We start from the raw sequence: 13,276 nt of genomic DNA, 5'->3' as shown, positions 1-13,276 counted from the left end.
CCAGCACACCACTTAAATGTTAGTATTCTCCATGGTTCTGCCCTTAGATCTCCTCTCACTGTATACCTTCTCCTTCGACAGTCTCTTCCACTACCATACAGATAGCTAGAGCTAATATTTGAGTTCTATTTGCAAGCTACATTTGCTGTATATAATCTTATTTATTCCTCATCATAACTTTATGATTTCAGTATTATTATCTCCACTTCACAAATGAGGATACTGAGGCCAAGAGAGGTTAAACAGGCCTTCTAGCTGGTAAGTGGCACAGCAGGAATTTGAACCCACAGAATCTGACTTGAGCCAAAACTACACTGCATAATTATAAAGTAATTGTACCTTAACCCAGATTAAGTTTACATTATCATGGAATTTTCAGTCTTAGTATATGAAGTGACATAAGAGGTTTTCAAGTCTATAAACTCCAAGCTAAAACAAGACTTTCCTCTCTACCTCTGATGAGAGTTGTCTCCCAAACATTTCCCATGATGAACAGAGGGCTCATGGACTAGTTGGGATCTACAATATACTGAAAATGCATTTGCAAACACAATTGGTTTTTTTTTTTAAGAAAAAAAATGCTGTAAGAATAAGAATCATCTTAAAAAGTTCGACCTTCTGGCAGCTTGGTGTAACTGACCTGAGCTTACCTCCTAACTCACTTAGCTGACTGATTTCAGGCAACTTAATTAAACTCTGGGCTTCAGTTTCTTTTTTGGTTAAATGAGGAAAATGCTCGAACACTAATAATATAAACTAGGTTGAATTGGAGTCTGCATTTATTTAGCTAACACCTCTTATTCTTCCCCCACTCTCCCTACTTTTTTACCCTCCAAGATAGGCATTTCTGTTCTTTTAACTGTTTCTCATTTTCATAGTTTTCAGGCCACTTATGAGCCCATTTACCCACTTCTAGAATTTCTCTGTTTTGTTAGTGTGCCCCATAAATTACGCAACACCCATGATACGTTGGAAGAACTTATACTATGACAGGGCTCAACTCTTGCTTCAGCTGCTATGCTTTATTAATACGTAGCGGTGGGTTTCTTTGTTTTATCTTCTGTCATATTATGTTATTGATTCAGTTGTCTCTCACTTTGCAAATGAAAACCTAATGTGTACCTAAATTTGGAGGTTTATAGCTCTTTCTGTTAAACTTAGTCTGGCTAGTTCTGGTCCATCTTTCCAGCCTTTTCATATCATTAAAAAAAAATCCAAGTCTTTTTGAATCAAGAGTCTGGCATTAAACATATTAAATATAGTGCCACCTACATGTTTGAGAGGCATGCTTTCAAAGTTTCCATTCTTGTAATAAATACATTTTGTGGCCCTATTATATGCTGGGCCCAGAAACTAAAGAGAAAAGGAAAAATGGTCTCTGTTTTCAGACCATACTGGGGAGACACATATAAAGTAATAACTACCATACTGGAAACATATGAAAAGTATTTAAGGGGCCAGAGGAAGGGACTGATCACCTGCCAAGGGGAATAGTCAGGGCAGCTTCAGGGAGGTATTCATTTGCCCATTCTTGAGTTCAAAAGGTGCTCTGCTAGACACTGGAAGCACAAATATGAAGCAAAATTACTAGCCTTGGGATCTTACAGTCACGTTTATAGACAAGTAAGCAAACTTTTAAAGCTAGTGATAAAGTGACGCTTGGATGAACATGGTGCTCTAAAGGCAGAGACCAGGGTGCAACTTGAAATTTTTCCAGGGGAGATGGGAATGGGAACACATAACAAAGGACACATGAACTCTGTCTAGAAGATTGGTGCCCATTTTCCAATGCAGAGCTACAGAGGGCATTCCACTGTGAGACAGGCAAGAAATAGGTTAAGACTAGAAAAGGGTGGTAAGATGCTGTCATTTAGCAAGAAATGAAGGCTCCAATCACCAAACTCCTTGGTATGCTAGGGAGTTTGGATTTTATCCTATAATTATTAGTCACCATTCGAAACATGTTAAATAAGGGAAAGGCAATGTCATATTTGTGTTCAGTTTGATCAGTTTGTGTTCGGCACTTTTGAAGTGGGATCGACTAGCATGAAATGGTGGGGCCTGAGACAGGCAGTGAGAAGCCAATTTGCAAGCTATTGCAAGAGTCCATAAGAGAAATGATGGCCATTAATTAGGGAATAATAATGTATGTGTGACATTATCTTTAAATGTTATCCAAATGGGAAAAGACATAATTTTGTAATTGAAAACAAAATCTCAATAAGGCATTGATCACAGTTTAGAGCTCTTTTCTCAAGTACTATGTTAGGAAAATATCTAATATCCTGATTTAATTAACTAAAGTTACATGGTCACAGGGGCTTTATAGTTCCAATTATATCAGTGCCTCTTAATTAACCCTTTCTAAAGTACAAGATTTAATCAGAATTGCAGCTTTCATGATGTAGTTTTATTTTTCAACTTCTTTTTCTTCTGCTTCTGCAAGTTTTGCTGCCAAAATGAAGATAATAACTAGCCCTTGAACCCATGTTGGTAAACTGTTCATCTTTACTCATCAAAGGCCTCCACAAAAGCTAACAATCACTTACTGTCTTCAGGAATAACTCACCTTTAACTTGGAGATCAATGTTGGGTCCGAGTGGCTCGGAAGGTAACCTAATCTTAGACTTCTTGAATGGGCTCACTATAAAAGCTTTCCAGTGTTTGATTGATGAAGAGTTTTCATCACACCAATGACTTAAGTAGTTGCATTTATAACCAGAAATCTCAATGTCTCCTAGGTCCCTCTCATTGTCCTAGTCAGCTGCAAAGAGGTATAGGGTGTTTTGTATAGACTGTATCTTATCCATTGCTACTCTGCAATCAGGATTATGGCACCAGCTGCTTAATTGGTCTCTCTGTTCTCTCCACAGTCTATTATCTTACTGCAGGCAGAGAGAGTTCTCTAAAATGCAAATACAATCGTGACACTCTGCTTAAGATCTTTCAATGGCATGCTTCAGGTTTCAGATAAAGCGGCAATTACAGCAACCCAGCAGTAGTTCCCCAAACTACTAGTTCGCCAGTAGTATCCTGCTGCCTCACACCTCCCTTACTGTGCCTAGAATGCCTTATTTAGAATCTTTTCTCTTTGTCTCTCTAAACTCAGTTGAAGTATCACCTCCCCTTAAACGCTTTCCCTGACCCCTGGTCCATTAGTCTATTTAAATCTTCTTTCTCTGGGCCTCCGTGGCATCCTGTGCACATTGCCGCACATTAAAATATTTTTGTCTGTTCAGTTCACTGTTCTATCTCTAGTTCCTAACAGAGCACCTGGCGTATAGTAGGTTCTGGGTAAGTATTTGATGAGTGACTAACAGTTTTTACTGTAATGTTTTACTTACTGTGCCTTTACCCTGGAAGCAGGGACGTTGTAGACCAGCACCTGGTACAGCACTCAGTGTGGAGTGGACACGCAGTGTTTTTTTCTGAATGCACGATAGTGGCATGGAAAGGTGGCCAGCTGAACTGCTGCTCCCAGCTCACCCCGTAACCAGCTGGCAAGGGAAAATAGAAAACTGCTTTAGACTCAGTGTGTAGCTACCATCTGTGTGACCGGCCACAATAGTGCCTTGAACTTGATCTCTCAAAGAATATTTCATGCCATGTTTCATGAATGCTCATGTCACATTGTAAAAGGCGAAAGATTTATACAATCTGAAGAGAAACCAGAGTATCACGTCACATTGTAATAAAACTTCAAATAATGAACCAGAACTCACAATGTGCTGGAATTATGATGGCATGTCCTCTTTTAGGAAAGAAGCAATTCATGAAGAATAGTACCACAAACTGTGTTAAGGTCAGGACGCATTTGGGCTGATTTATCATCACATTCTTGATTTCTGTAGAACTCCATAATGAAAATTTATTTCTAACTATGAGGTGTGGCAAGATCCTGAACCATCAATCACAGAATCAGTAATCCACCATATTTCAACCTATAAAGACAGAGAAAATTGACTAAAATATTTAACAAAGTTTTAATAAACCATACTTTTAACATAAAAGTATTTGTTGAACTAACATCCTATTTCATTAATATACTATAAATGATTTTCATGCTGTGTCTACATATGGATGGATAAAAATGTAAGTGTTCTGGTTTCCTCATATTTATACCTCAGGCCAAGGTCAGATTTGGACTGGAACTCAAGGACTTGGGTTTTTGTTTTTGTTTTTTGTATTATCACTAAGATGAGAAAATGAGGCTTAGTTTTGTCTTTTCCCATTAGTTTACTCTGCTGTTTTTTAATCCTCACTCTAAGATGTGTTTTTATTGATTTTAGAGAGAGAAGAAGGGAGAATAGAGAGAGAGAGACAGAGAGAAAGAAACATCAATGTGAGAGAGAAACATCGATCAGTTGTCTCCTCCTGACTGGGGATCGAAACTGCAACCTAAGTTTGTGCCCCGACTGAGAATTGAACCTGCAGCTTTTTGGTGTACAGGATGATGCTTCAACCAAGTGAGCCTCTCAGCCAGGGCTCTTCTGTTGATTTTAAACAGAATACTTTGATATTTTGTTGGGAACCGCCCTGACTGGTATCAGAGGCTGAAACCCCCGCCTAAGCTAAGGCTAAGGGAACGCCCTTGGAACCGTGAGCCAGCAAGGAGACAAAAGCTTATCTCCCTGGCAGGAATGCTGCTTCTGCTGCTTTATTCATGACTGAACCCCCAAAAAGCTTGGTCGGTTAGCCAAAGACGGGTAAGATTCCCCACGGGGGAACGACCTAAGCCAGGCACGATCACTTTGGGAGGCCCCCCCCAAAAGAAGGACTTGGGGGGGCTGCAGCAAAAGGGGGGTGATGGACCCTCGCTCCTCGGCTTTGACATAGCCTGAGTTCTCAGCGTCTGGGAGAAAATCTCCTTATCTCTTGGTTACCTAGTTCCCTTGCTCCACCTAAGCCTAAAACAATGACAGGGTGGTGCAGCTCTGTACTGAGAAGTGCGGATTCCCCAGGGTGATCAGGCCTAAGAAAGAATATGTAAATTACTGTGAAACCTTCTTTGTTTAGAATGCTCTCAGTTGAATGAGAAGGGTCTTAGGAGGAAGTTATTTTGTTCCTCAGCCTTACAGCTCTTTGACCCCCAACTCAATAGACCGGCAGAGTTCTTTGTTTTCTATAGTTCCTTACTTCCCCTAATGAGTACTGTACTTTACCTGAATTATTATGCAGCATGAGCCCAATAAAAGCAGGTATGGACGGTAAATCAGCGCTCTCCCCACTAGGGGGGGTGGCCATTTCGTCCCTACTTCCCCACAGAAACTAGTCTGTCTCTGTGCATGTGTTGTTTTTTCTCGCGTGTTTTGTCGAGCCATCCACAGCGTTCCGTGGTCACTGCTGGCCGGTGACCCACGCGCAACAATATTTTATTCTGAGAGGATAGAATCAATAAAAATGGTTGGATTGACATGATTTTTTAAAAAAAATCGATTCAAAATAAAATTATTTAAGAATATCTATCAGTTCCACTGTGATTACTCTAAGCTCTTATTTACACCAAAGGCAATGATGAAAGGAATGTGATTCCTTAGATGTATGATCCATGTGTAGTAACACTATGGTTTCATTCAAGCATCAGCAAGAAATAATAATGCTAAAAAAAGTCATTCTTGGGGAACTTTTGATAAGTTACACATTTTCATTATAGGAATTTTTAAATTAACAATAGCTATGATTCCTTGGTTATCTGGTGCATGCAGGCACAGCCTAAACCCATCATCTCATTTGATCCTCACAGAACCTCATTAGTCAACAAATGGGGAAAAAACCTTGTTCAGAGAGGTTAAGTAACTTGTATAAGGTCATATTGTTTGTACGTGACAAAGCCTGGGATTGCTGTTATCATTGCCCCACACTGCCTTCTGAGAAAAATGACAACTAAATTGTAAATGTGGACATCAGGCATGCCTAAAGAGAAAAAAAATCCAGACCCAAAGCATTTAAATGAATGTGACAAGATATATCTAAAATTAAACAGTGCGTTGAAGGGTGTGATTTGCTCATATACAGAGGAACTATTTCCAGACAGTATAGATTATGTCTCTAATCAGCGTGCTCAGTAAGGAAAAAGATATTCCATTTTCTGAAAAAAGATAGTTAATTCATCATTTCATAACCAACAAGGGACAGTAATCCTTTAAAGTACATGTGGCTTACGTTTCCGAGCTTATTTTTGCATTCCCTTCAGTCCTTTAAGTCGCAGCCTGACAAGATCACTTGGCTATGTGGAGAAATGTTACCATGTGTATTCTATCGGCCTGAGCTTGGAGTCCCTCTTCTCCGAGTCCTTATCCAACAGAGGATGTCTTGCTTCCTGGGCTCATTGCTTTGTGGTAAATTCAAATAACAGAAGCAATCACTGGAAATTTTATATTAAGCAGTTATTGTTAAAATATCTTGGATGTGATTGTGGCGTTGTGGTTTTGTTATTACAAAAGAATTATCTTGTAGAGTTGTACAATGAAATTCCTGTGGATAAAACTATAAGATGCCTGAGATTCATTTCAGAATAGTGTGGGGGACAGAGTTCATTTGTGGATGGGGCAGATCGACCACGTGTTGATGGCTGTTGAGCCTGGATGATGGCTGCGTGGAGGAGGGCGAGGGCTGAGGTTACACTGGTGTGTATGCTTTTGTGTATTAGAAGTAAAAGTTAAAAAGAAACCTAGAAAAGTCTAAGGTTGACTCACTTCTTGGGATATATATTCATTTCATGATAATTATTACCTTCAAGTACTCCATTTAGACTGTACGGACAGTTCTCAAAGTATGTTTATTGCTTATTGTCCATGGGCATTATGCCTATAGGACAATATTTACTCCAGCACATTTTTGTTCCTATTTTGGCATAAGAATATTTGATGTGAATTTTTTTCATTGGGGTCACCCAAAATAGCACCATTCTTCCCACTGTTTTCTGGGAGGTTTTATTGTGGTGGTTATCACGGTCACTGTCATTATTGTTTTGTGATACTGTTGCTTTGTATTGGCAACAATTGGGAGTGTGTGAGGAGTACGTCTTCTGCAGGTGGCAGGCTTACATCCTGTGGAAGTTGTCTGGGGTTTGAAGATATTTGAAAGCACTGGCCTAATGATCATGTTTAATAATAATGTCTTTATTCTTAGCTATCTGTAAAAATTGGCAAAGCCTGTCTTCACGCCCTTAGGGAAGATGCTATGCCACATTGGGTAGAGTTGTCAGTAGGCATATCAAAAGAAGAGAGAGCTGGCAATCTGTGCTCTGTCATTCAGGGGCAAAGGTGCAAGTAAAAGCCAAGTAAAAGCCAAGTGTAAATGTCCCTCAGCTGGTGAACAGATACACAAAAAGTGGTATAGCCATACAGTGGAATACTACTCAGTAATAAAAAAAAAGTGAGCCTAAAAGCCATTATGATCATTGAAAGAAACCAGCCAAAAGACCACATATTGTACAATTTATTTGATATTAAGTAATCCAGAAAGGACAAATCTACAGGGATTAAAACAACAGTAGTTGCCTGGGGCCTGGGATAGCAACAGGGGTTAGCTGTAAATGGGCTTTGGGATTTTATTGGAGTGGTGGGAATATTCTAAAACTTATTTTTTCCACTTAACATATTTTTGAAATTCAATTAAGTCTATACATATACTCTTTTTTATTGTATTTTTTTCAATTACCATTTAGCCCCCTTCTCCCCCTGCCTCTGGCAGTCACCACATGCACATACGCTCCTTCCACTGTTGTCTGAGGCTACAATGGACATCCTTGAAAAAGTATATACAGTCTTTATGTACTTGAGCAAGTATGTCTATAGGATAAATTCTCAGAAGTAGAATTGCTAGGTCCAAGGATACACATATAGGTATATATCCTTTGTATATCTGTAATGCAGCCCCCAAAATAATAATAATGACTTTTGCTCTCACCGATCGTAAGTGAGCACACATTGCTTCACCTCCTTGAACACCAGGTATCTTCAGTCTCTCTAATGTTGCTCCCTTTGTATACAAGGTGGGGCAAAAGTAGGTTTACAGTTCTCCATATGGAAAAATGATACAAAAATCAATAAATAATAACACAAGAATGAACTCTATCATGCACTCACAATTGTAAACCTACTTTTGCCCAACCTGTATGGAAAATTATATCACATTATTATTTTAATGTAACTTTCTATGACAGGGGTTGAATGCCTTTTCATGTGGTTATTTAATACTGCCTCTTTATATTCTTTGAACATTATTCCGTTGAGCTAATGTCTTCTCATTAGCAGCAACACCAGAGTTTCTATGTAGAAAGAGTTTAAGCTAAGCAACCTTGTTGGAAAGGTTAAAGACCTCGCCCTGAAGCTGCAGTTGCACAGTACTTCACATAAGACTGAGAAAAAGTCCATTCCCCTTTTAAAGAATGGAGGATGGGTGTTGGAAATAGCCTTCCCATCGCCAGTTCCTCCTGGATTCCACCACAGCTTTATTTTTATAAGGGATCTTTGTCTATTAAATAAATCAGTCCTTTTAACGTCATGTTGGTTGCAAATGTTTTTCCTGGTTCTTTTTCAACTCTGTTTATTGTAATTTTTATCTTTAAAAATTTTAATTTTTAAATATGAACTATATCATTTTTATGGCTTCTGGAATAACTGTCATATTTAGAAAATACCTTCATAGCAAAAGACTATAAAAATTTTTACCACCAGAGAGGAGAGGGGAGCGAATTTCAGGGGAAAAGGGGAAGGGTTTGTAGGAACAAGTGTAAAGGACACATGGACAAAAACAAAGGTGGGGTGGAAACGGGAGGGAGGTGGGGAGGACTGGGGAGTGGGGTGTTATGGGGTAAAAGGCAGAAAACTATACTTGAACAACAATTAAAATAAAATTTAAAAAATTTACCCACTTTTTTCTTGTACATTTATGGTGCCATATATTTATGTTTAAATTTCTGGTTCACCTGGAATATATTCTCAGCAGTAAAGACAGAGATCCAGCTTCTTATTAAAAATGGTTAGCTGGTTGTTCTGTATACTTCACAATTTTAAAAAAATGTTCCTTTTGAAATTCTAACAAGCTCTAACTAGAGGAATAAACACATGAGCTTTTTTCATGGTAATTGTTCAGAACTTGTTTCTGTTGCTTTACTATATTTCAGTGAAGACAGTCTTTTTCCAACGTTATTCTGGTTCAGAATACACCTTAACACAAATTAATTGCTGCTAACATAAAGTGATATCACGGGAGAACAAAACGTAAAGTGCCTGCCTGTCTCCTTGCAGTGTAGCTCGGCCTGCAGTGTGAGCCGCACTTCATGGACATCGACACCAGACAATTCTTTGAGAACAAATTTCTGTTATTTTTAGTGCCACTTAGCAAACTTTCCCAAAGACTCTATCATCTAACTGGTAGATGATTTCTTACTGCCCACTCTTTAAACATTAAAAAAAAAGTTTTTTGAAGTATACCATTTTTAAAGGCAGGGAATATGTTTTATTCAACATCATAATGATTCTAATAATAATTTTTAAAGAAATAGATGCATGTCAGCTATAGAATATATATTTTATTTTCATTTTTATTTATTTATTTTTAGAGAGGTGAAGGGAGGGAGAAAGAGAAGTAAAGAAACATTAATTTGTGGTTGCATCTCATGCACCCCCCACTGGGGACCTGGCCCACAACCCAGGCATGTGTCCTGACTGGGAATTGAACCTGTGACCCTGTGGTTTGCAGTCCTGTGCTCAGTCCACTGAGCCACACCAGCCAGGGCAAGAATACGTGTTTTAAAAAGCATATTTGTAATCATTAAAATTTGGAATTTAGATTTTTTAGAAAGTGAAGTACACTTCAACCTGTGACTGGAGATATTCTCTTACAGACTTTTCCTTCTTTTATTAAAAAAGAAACCTAGATCATATCATGACCAAAGTTTATATACTGAGCATATTATATCTCAAAATATATCAAGAGTCAGAAGATAGTATTGTACTTGGATACAAAAGAACCCAGCCAGAGAATGTTCTCACTTATTAAAAGGATCACAAGTAGGACAGAAGAGTGAAATCAGCCCTCCCCTGTGCTAAGTTTTGGGAGTTAACAACACAGGGCGTTAGCAGAGAAGGCTCTGCTTCTGTACCTCTGTCCTTGAGCCAGAGGGACCAGGACGATAGTGCACAGAAGTGGGAGGAATGAGGGAGGAGAGTATAAAAGGTCTGAGCCTTGATCACCTGCAGCTCTGAGCTTGGCATTAGATCTTCTCCACAGAATGAGGCTCTAAGACTTCACCCCATTCCACTGGCCCCCTCCTGAACTGGAAAGATGGAGCGCATCCATTTTTAGATGCTTCAGCATCACTGCTGTTTTAAGCCATGTCTAGCCCTAGGGAACGCATGACTTGGTGATCTCTTCTGGGGCCGGTGGCAGGATGTTGGGTTCTGGTTGGTGTCATTTTTTTTGGCTGGTGTCATTTTTTATATCAATATTTCCCCTTCCATCCACACATACAGTAAATGGGACTTTTCTCTCTCTTTTTAAGTGCATGATTTTAATGAGTGCTTAATTCAGTTTGATCATGCGGGTGATTTGGGGAAACTACAACAAGCTATAATTATTTTTATTTATGTCAGCCCATAGAAGTCATTCTGAGCAAAAGCAACCATAGCTGCAGTGAAATGTAGGTAGTAATTAAGGTGAAGATGTGGGCTTTTTGCTTAAATTATTAAGAGAGTTTCTTTGATTTTCCTTACCAATTTAGCACGGGGCTGGGAGAACAATGTGGGAGAACTCAGTTTCTTAAAAAAAAAAAGCTTCTCAGGGATATAAAAAGTCATTCTCATTTCATACCAACAGTTGTTTGCATGCTGACATATATTTGTTTATCTCTATGTATAGATGTAGAATATTTTTTCTTTATTTAAAAATATCTTTTCTTACCACCTCCTCTCCAGTAGGAAGGTGTTCCTCTACTGTTAATTATCACCCCCCAGTTTTTTCTTTTTAATGTGTTTTGTGGTTTTATTTTTGATCACAAAACTAATGTATACTTTCAATAACATATTCAAACAATACAGAAAAGTATAAAGTAAAATTTTAGATCCTTCTTTTCTCAATCCAGTTTTGCTCCTTAGGAGTCACTGATAAGTAGTGGGGTATTCTTTCAGAAATCTTTCTATGTGTGTGAAACATTTTAAACAAAAGTTATTTTTTTCAGAACCCAGTTTGCATTATAGAGAAGTGACAGTATTGCTTTTTGGGTGGATAATTTTTATTTTGAATTAATTCTAGACTTGCAAGAAAGCTGTAATTTGTAAAAAAAAAACTTACTATGCTTTTCACTCAGATTCTTCAATTATTATCATTTCTCCACTTTTATTTTATGTTTTTTTCTGCCTGTATACATACATGTTTTTTTAACCAACTGAAAATAAGTTGCACTTATGATGACTCCTCTTCCCTAAATACTTCAGTGAGTATTTCCTAAGGACATTCTTCCTCATAACCATAGTATAAGCATCAAAATCAGGAAATTAATATTGGTAAAATACTACCCACTCTACTGCCTTTATTCTATTTTTCCCATTGTCCTACCATTATTACTGTAAAAATGTATCATCCTTTTTTTGAAAGGAATATGTGAACAGATATGTGCCTTAAATTTTTTTTACAATTGTTCAAATGAATGAGTTGGTTAACTAACCAGAGATGATTAAGCGCTTCTATCTTATCTCCATGTTTTTCTTTCCCCACCTTCCTCCTGCCACAGACACACACACACACCCCTCCATGGTCATACTTAGCATTTTCTGAATGTACCTTGCCTCATGCTTTTGTTCACATTCTTTTCCCAAAATGCCCTTCTCCTTCCCTTTTTCTGACTGGCAAAATCCCACTCTGCCTTCAAAGCCTCCTATTAAACACCTTTCCCAACCCAGCCCTGTCATGGGCTCTTAGTTTTGCTTTGATTGTATGCTCTCAGCTTTCTGTACAAGGCTGCTTTATAGTATTTCCCATTACACCATCACTGTTTAAATTTTTGATAGTTATACTATTTTAAACTTATGTAAATCAGGTACCCTGTAGCACCTAGTCCAGAACATAGGGCAGAAATCATGGTCAATAAATGTTCGTTTAATACTGAATGGTCTATAAGTCTTTTGTTCTCAAGTGTGGGTACCAAAAAAATGAATGAAATACTGATTGCCTTCTTATGAGTTGCATTCCTTTGTATTTGATCTAAGTGTGTCATATTGAAGCAAGGGAAGAAAAATGTTGTAGCTTAAGAATCCACCTGTACTGAAAACTGAAAAAACTGCTGAAAGAAAGACTTAAATAAGTGGAAAGACATTTCATTTTCATGAATTGGAAGAATTAACATTGTTAAGATGGCAATACTACCCAAAGCTATCTACATAGGTTTGACACAATCCCTATAAAAATTCCAACAGTGTCTTTTGAAGAAATGGAAAAGTTGGTTTCAAATGCATATGGAATTTCGAGGGACCTGAATAGCTAAAATAATTCTGAAGAACAGAACTGGAGTATTTACACTTCCTGATTTCAAAACTTATTGCAAAGCAACAGTAATCAAAACGGCATGGTACTGGCATAAGGATAGACCTATGGACCCATGGGATAGAATTGAGAGTCAGAACTAAAACCATACATACTGGCCTATTGATTTTTTAATTGTAGTAAAATACATATCACATAGAATTTATCATCTTAACCATTTTTAAGCATACAGTTCAGTGACATTACATACATTCATGTTCAGTCATCACCACCATTGACCTTTAGAACTCTTCATGTTGCACATTTGAAACTCTGTACCCATTAAACAGTATTGTGCCCGTTGACTTTTGACAAAGGCGCCAAGTCTATCCAATGGGGAAAGAATAGTCTCTTCAACAATTGGTTCTGGGACAATTGGATTTCTACATGGGAAAGAATGAAGTTGGACCACCCTACCTCACAACATTTATAAAAATTAACTCAACATGCATAAACAACCAAATATAACAGCAAAACTCATACAACTGTTAGAAGAAAATATAGAGGTAAACATTCATGACCTTGGATTTTGCAATTAATTCTTAATATGGTAAAAAATTTAGGTAAATTGGACTTCATTAAAATAAAAAACTTTTGTGCATCAAAAGACATCAATAAAATGAATAGACAACTTACAGAATGTGAGAAAATATTTACAAATCATATATCTGATAAGGGTTTAATATGCAGAATATATGCAGAACTCCTATTAACTTAAAAAATAACAAAAACTCAATTTAAAATTGGTCAA

Source organism: Phyllostomus hastatus, unplaced genomic scaffold (assembly GCF_019186645.2).
Source record: "Phyllostomus hastatus isolate PE091 unplaced genomic scaffold, TTU_PhHast_1.1 phas_scaffold_501, whole genome shotgun sequence".
Classification (NCBI taxonomy): Eukaryota; Metazoa; Chordata; class Mammalia; order Chiroptera; family Phyllostomidae; genus Phyllostomus; species Phyllostomus hastatus.
Note: the sequence above shows the minus strand (reverse complement) of the source record.